A 7949-nucleotide genomic window follows, 5' to 3' on the forward strand; every position below is an offset into this window, starting at 1 on the left:
CGGATCGTTCCTTAGCCGTGTGCGGTGCCCCCCTCCACCATATTCCACCTCGGTCATATCATCGCGGAGTTTAGGCGAAGCCCTAAGCCGGTAGAACATCATCATCGTCACCACGCCGTCGTGCTGGCGGAACTCATCTCCGGAGCTTTGCTGGATCGGAGCCCGGAGATCGTCATCGAGCTGAACGTGTACTGAACTCGGAGGTGCCATACGTTCGGTGCTTGGATCGGTCGGATCGTGAAGACGTACGACTACATCAACCGCGTTATGCTAACGCTTCCGCTTATGGTCTACGAGGGTACGTGGACAACACTCTCCCCTCTCGTTGCTATGCCATCACCATGATCTTGCGTGTGCGTAGGAATTTTTTTGAAATTACTACGTTCCCCAACAGTGCCAAACAAATAGAACAAGAGGTGAATGTTGGAATTATGTGTCCTACAGCTATATTCAAATTACTTAGAATTGTTAATATTCAGAATACCTAATTATGGAATTATACATGTATTTATACATGAAATTTCTTTACATGTTTAGCATGAAATTGTTACTTACTGGAATGTACTCAAGTAATATATTTTTAAGGAAGCTGGTCGATTATCAGTGAAATATAATATATTATTTATATTGGAAAGACTATCTGGGTACACTAATGAATGGAAGGAGCTAGATCGTATAGTTAGATTTCAGCCTTAATGTTGATCTATGTAATTAGAGGAATTTACACTCTGTTATGGTGCGTTGCTCACAAGTGCGTGCTCTAAGGACATAAAGGATAGAATCAATTAACAGACAAATATGATTGTGTTAAGTAATTTATCTGGATTCTATCTCGGAAACTAGTTGTAATGACTAGGAATCTTATCTGTATAAGAGGTGGACTCCTTGAAAAGACAGTATAAGACGGTCCCTATCTCCTAGCCTCAGATATGCGAATTGTGAGCGCCCATCATGGATAAGCGCAGAGAAACAGTGATAAACCATAAACCCTAAATTTCTAATATTGGTATCAGAGTAAGGCTCGACAACAGTCGCTTAAACCTAATCCGCTGCATACTTTGCCGCCGGTGGTCGCTGTGATCCTCTCGCCAGCGATTTTCCGCGTGCCCCTGCCTGGAGCGTCAACTCCATTGACTATTCAGCTTCCCCGCCTACCGATGCGTTCTGTGCTACGATCGATGCGTCCGCCAAGGAGGAAAATCAAGCGGACGAAGTAGCACTACTGTTGCTTGCGTGTGGACCATGGAATAGTTCACGCCGTCTTCCGTTGCTGCTTGTTCGTGGATCAATTACGCACGCGAACTTGAGGCAATCTCTGCGCTGCTGGTTCCTTGTGTGAAGGCAAAAAAATCAACTAGAAGAACTTCCTCACGTGAAGAACAAACCAACGTGGTGTAGTGTTCTATACAAGCAATTGATTTGCACGTGTCTCAAGATCTTATCATTTCATCAATCTCTTGCTATTTCTTTGACTATTGTATATTGGAGACTTGGAGTGAATATATTGCATGGAAATTTATGTGCAATATGGAACACCATTTTTTGGGTGGAATATCTCTCTAGAAATATTGATTCTTGGCTATTATTATTTGCGGGAAATAAAAGCCGTTGTTTTCCTAAAAATTGTTGAAATAATTATATATACACTTGTCACTATGAGTGGTCATTCAATCTATGCAATATGGGATACTATTTGTTCTATGGAGGAAGACAGAAAACTCTATGAGGGAACGATCTGGTCAATTATGGTTGACTACACCTTAAAGAGGAAGATACAATATTTCAATTAGAATTGGCTAAGAGGAAGTGTCTATTATGGAGCACCACTTATTTATGGAGGAAGGTAGAAACCACTCTGTGGACAAGGAAAATTGCTCTTCATCTGTCCGTATGTTTAATGATAATATTTGGACTATATTTATTTGTTTTGGGCTATTTTTCAAGTAGTTGGATTGTGGCCATGTCTTATTGCTCGAATACAATAGAAATTTTATTGACATACAAACAGTTTCAAAGGAAATTATAATGTTTATGTGATTTGTCATTGCTGCTAAATCTTCTTCACTTTAGAATTGGAAATTTTGCCATGAAACTCCCTTGTGGAGGAAAACTATTACTGTTATAGGACATTTTGTGCAACTTCAGTGAGAAGGGATTTCATTTATTGTTTACCTTGGAATCTAGTGACTATGCTATACTATTTGGAAAAGGAGGAGTAAAAATATTACTCAATAGTAAAATTAGTGTATTATTCAATTTTACACAATGGTCTCTTCTTTCTTGATGGTCCGTTGGAAGTTAGCAACCCAAATTGTTTATTTGGGCAAATAACTCCATATGGAGGAATACTGACAATGGGAACATTGGAATCTCTATATTTATTTCATGTATGACTTGGTCAAAAATCTTGGAACATTATTAAGTGATTTATTAATTCTGGAATTCTAAACTTTAGTGGGAGGACTATGGTACTTGTGAAGCTTCACATATATACTAGTTTTCTAGTTTATATACACCCTTTTTTGAAGGTGGGAAGAGATAAAAAGCTTCACATCATTATTATTTTGGTACCCGTATGGTATTTTCTTTACACTCCCACTAGAGGCCAGGTTATTTTTTTATCTCATCATTAATGATTGCACTTGATATGGTTATGTTTATACTATTTCAAAATACAAGTCGGAATGTTTTATTGTACTTGCCATATTATGTACTGAAGTGGAAAATCAGTTGATTAAAATATTTCAAAGTTTTAACAACGGATTGGTGGGGGGAGTACACTTCAGTAATATGTCAATCGAATGTGTAAAGATCATGGAATTATTCACCATTGTAATATACCTTATAGTCCACAGTTGAATGGATGAATTGAATGCCTTCTATACATCCTTGTTTTCAAGGAAGCATAGCATACTGCCATTTGTTGATATCACTCTTCATATACCACAATCACTTGACTAGAAGGAAATCTTCTATTTTGGCATGAAATTCTTAGTTACTACAAAGTGCACACCAGGAATATTTTCATGGTTATTCTAGTGGATCAAAGGGTGTTTCCTTAGTTATCTGGAAAAGAAATACTGGTGGAAAGTAGGAACCTAATTATTTTTTGATCAATGGTGGAATTATTGAAAATCATAATGGAATATAATCTTGACCCCAAGGAAACTACAAGTGACACTCCCAACATGACATTCTCAGGATAAGTGGGAGGAATTAACTTGGACTGTAAACTATGGATAATTTTTATGTGAATTTTGGGGGAAGTCACTCTAAGTACTAGAGGAAGACTGCTAAGAAGGCTTAAATTTTTCATCAATGTCAACTATGGTTGGAAGAAATGCGGGAATGAACAAATTCAATGAGGAAATGTGTAGTTTGGGAACTTATTATCATAGCGAACAACAACAAGCCCATTGTTTGTAAGTGTTTTATTTATTTTTTAGGAGACTTGGCTCATTGGAATATTATATTTCACTCTTGCTATTCAGTTCTTTACACAAAGGGAAATATACTTTGTGGAAACTATCTCTCCTGAAATTTAGGGAAAGAGAAACTAAAGACATGATTTGTTAATTGAATACATTAATTTACGGTCTTATGACAAGCTTCACATCAATGGAATAGCATGTTAGATGGTTTTCTAAATGAAGAATGTATGATCTTATGACAAACTTCACATCAATGGAATAGCATGTCAGATGATTTTCTAAATGAAGCAAGGCAGTCATCTACAAATGGAAGTGTAAAATATTTTGCATTATTATTTTATATGTTAGCATTGTTTTGTTGTTTGCAATGATAAAGTCACATTGATGGAAGTCAAACCTTGGTCATATTTTAACTTTCATATGAAAGGAATGTTTGAAGCTTCCTATGTTTTAGGAGTGGAACTACATAGGGTATGTTTTGAAAGATTCATATGGAAAATTGCAAACTTACTAAAGTACCTGGAACCAAACTCAGTGAGAAATTATGTTTGAACTCCTGAGGACAAAGGGATAATAATGGTGTCGAAATTTACTATATCTTTGTTATACAATCATACCTTAGCTTCCAGAATTTATGCTGCATTCAAGAAGTGGAAGGAAAGACGAGCAGCTAAGGAAATCTCACACGTCATATAATATTGTGGAAAGTGCACTACAACGTGTCACTTGTTCTTGAAATTATATTAAGGTAAAACGCATTAAGGAATCTATTATTGTATCTACGAGATGAGAAGTAAGTCCAGGTACGCATATTTAGTTATTATTTATAGTACTAATATGGTCCAGGTTCATTGGCCGAAGTCAGGAATTTCTTTCAAAACATGGTTACTAATGGAACTTCATGTACTAATTGAATTTGATATTTATGTGGTTTTAACAATTAATTCAGCACGGTTATCATATATTTTGACTCAATGTGGAATCACTACTGTAGGATGCTGCTAACGTGACACTACGATCAGAGACCCTTTGACGAAACTGTGTGTGATGCATTAATATCAAATGGTGATGTAAAAAAACCGTCAAAAAAATGCAAAATGTTTGCGTGGAGGATACATCAAACACGGTTCGATTTTAGTTGCGTGTGCGATGCTGGGCATACGGTTGATCCATACGAACTGTTTGCGATGAGATAGAATGACAAAAATGGGCAGCCATATCAATGTGTGCGCGATATACGTCATACAGTTTGCTCAGATGAATTGTTTGCTATTAGGGAGTGCAACCGAAACGGTCAGCCAGATCAAGGTGTGTGTGATATACGGCATACGGTTCACTCGTATGAACTGTTTTTGATTAGGGAAGAGAACAAAAATGGTTCAACTTAAGAAGATGTACGCGACAAACAGGTCTATAATCGGAAATGTGTGGGAAGACCGACAACAACACAGATGATTCCTGTTAACAAGCTGTGTGTCTTGTGAGCAAACGATTGCTGGTATACAATTTTCAGTGATTGATGAAATCATCACCGACGGGTTCCCTTGTTTATTCTGTGTGCGATGTGATTTGCTCTGTCTACACAACATCTATGCTTTGTCTACAGAGCATCTGTCAGGACCCCGACTCAATGCCACATCGGTCTAGCATGTAACACCTCATATCACTTTGCGGCCTCACACACGGTATTCCCACGGGTGTCGCCTTACCTTTGCCCGGGACCGTTTGTGCCTTTTGGCACACGTATATGATAGTGTCGCTAGCATCCATATGATAAGGAGCCTGGGCTGACATGGCTAGTCGTAAACCCAAAGTGGCACAAACTTACAGGGACAGGCATCCATGACCTAGCATTGAACGTGTCGGTCATCAGCGAGTGAATCCAGGCTGTAGCACTGGGCTAGGAGGACTCCGGTGAACCGAGCTGTAGCGGGCTAACAGGACTCCGTTATTCATCGCGTGACATTTCCCCGAAGGGACAGACACATGAACGAAGAAGGACACATGCGGGCCATCCTAAGTGTTCCAGAGCAGTAGCAAGCTACCATGGCTCAGTGGAAGCACTAGGAGACATTTCCCGGTAAGAGAGGCTACTAAGGATAAACAACTAGATAGTAAGATCTCACACATACCAAGCATTTCAATAACATACACACAATATGCTCGATATGTGCAAATACAACATGGCATCACAACATGACTCTACAACTCAAGTATTTTATTCAATAGGCTCCAAGGAGCGAGATATTACAAACATAGGTCTCGTGACCCAACATTCAGAGCATACAAGTCAAAGCACATGTGGAAGCTTAACATGTCTGAGTACAGACAACTACAAATGAAAAAGGCTGAGAAGCCTGACTATCTACCAGATCCTGCCGAGGGCACAAGATCGTAGCTGAGGTAACAAGCTAAACGTCGAAGACCATGCGGAACTACTAGCGAGACTGACGTCTCTCTGCAAAAACATAAAATAGGCAAACGTGAGTACAAATGTATCCAGCAAGACTTACATCAGATCTAGCTACATATGCATCATTATCAACAAAGGGGATGGTGGGGTTTAACTGCAGCAAGCCATCTCTGACTCGGTGGCTATCCTGAACTACGACTGCAAGTAACTCTTTTTAGGTGGCGCACACGAGTCCACATATTCACCATATCAATACACCACCATGGATCCGCTCCCGTCTCCCTATGAGAACGCCATCCATAGCACTCATGCTTATCTTGCGTATTTTAGGGTATCCACTTTCACTTGTCTATGAACTGTTATAGGCAACCCAGAAGTCCTTTACCGTGGACACGGCTATTCGAATAGATGATGTTAACCCTGCAGGGGTGTACTTCTTCACACACGCTCTCACCACTTACCGCCGTTTACACGACATGTACCCGGCAACCTTCAAGCGGAAGCCTAACGAGGGTGTCGGCCACGGCCTACCTGAACACTCAAGTCTCTATCCAGGTTTATCGCCTATTCAGGTTCCATCCGCAGGGAGTCCGGCCGAGGTTTCCATATACGGCCCCGAACGATGTGTGCAGGGTTCCCGAGATACCAAACGGGCATCCGGTACACCGTTCCACGTGCCTACCGCAACACAGCCCACCCCTAAGGTTAGCGCTGCGTGCGGCCCCCAACATGCTACAAACACCAGAAACTACTTGCAACTCCTGGACAGAGGACAAGGGTGATTAAGAAGCCGAGAGGGTCCATTGGTTTCGGGCCCAATGCGTGGTAGTAGCTGTTTCATGGATCACAAACACAGAACTTAGTTCCTGAGGACGTTTTCAGTGAGACAACCCACCATGTACTCCTACATGGCCTCTCACCGCTACCTTTACCAAATCGTGTTCACACACTTTGCTCACACACACAGTAGGACATGTTCACACACCTCTGATTCATCCTCGATGAATCAGACCTGACTCAACTCTAAGCAGTAGCAGACATGACAAACAAGCATGAATGAGTAGGCACAACAGGGCTCAAACAACTCCTACTCATGCTAGTGGGTTTCATCTATTTACTGTGGAATGACAGGTCATGGAAAGGATAAAGGGGTTCAACTACCGCAGCAAGTAACAGATGAATCGTTGTTGTCCTAATGCAGTAAAAGAGAGCATGAGCGGGAGAGTGGGATTGTATTGGAATGAACAAGGGGGTTTGCTTGCCTGGCACTTTTGAAGATAGCGTTGAGTCTTCATCAGTGTCAACAATCACAACGTCGGTACAACGTCTACCGAGGGGGAACAACACCGACAAACAGAGAAGAAACACGATCAATGCAATGCACAATATGATGCATGCTATGACATGGCAATAAGAATGTGTTTTGGGCTAATGCAAGCTAGAACAGATTGAGATGAGTCAATTTGAACCAAAGATTCAAATGCAAACCCATTTTAAGAGGTCATAATAGTGCATTAACTTGTTTCACCTAAACAGCAAGGTTAATGTGTTCTAACATGCATGAACTAGTACAGATGGATAGATTGGATTTTTCTGATCATTTTTCATATATAATTTATTTGATTTGGAGCTACGGTTGATTTTCTATGATTTTTAGAAGTTTTGGTTATTTTCTGGAATTTCCTGTATAAGAATAATTCCAGTAATTGAATAAATGCGTCAGCACTGCGTCAGGGTGACGTCAGCGGTCAACTGGGTCGGCCAGGTCAAACCTGATCTATGGGACCCACGTGTCAGTGTAACAGGGTTTGGGTGGATGACAGGTGGGACCAGGTCAACGCTGACTGGGCAGGTCAACCCTGACAGTCGGGGCCCACTTTACTTAATCTAATTCTAAACAGAAATAATATTTTACTTAATTATTGTGGTGGGGTCCACTGTTAGTGTCTGTGGGTGGTTTAGCTGGCGGTGAGTTTGGCCGGCAGCGACCTCAAGCCCCGGCGGAGGCGCACTGGAGTGGCTCGAGTTCTGCCCACGGTCGATCAAATCGACCGTGGTTTGGTCCTATGCGTAGCTGGGGCTCGCGCGCATCCAGCAGGGCAAGC

This window comes from Triticum dicoccoides, chromosome 5B, assembly GCF_002162155.2.
Source record: "Triticum dicoccoides isolate Atlit2015 ecotype Zavitan chromosome 5B, WEW_v2.0, whole genome shotgun sequence".
Taxonomy (NCBI): domain Eukaryota; kingdom Viridiplantae; phylum Streptophyta; class Magnoliopsida; order Poales; family Poaceae; genus Triticum; species Triticum dicoccoides.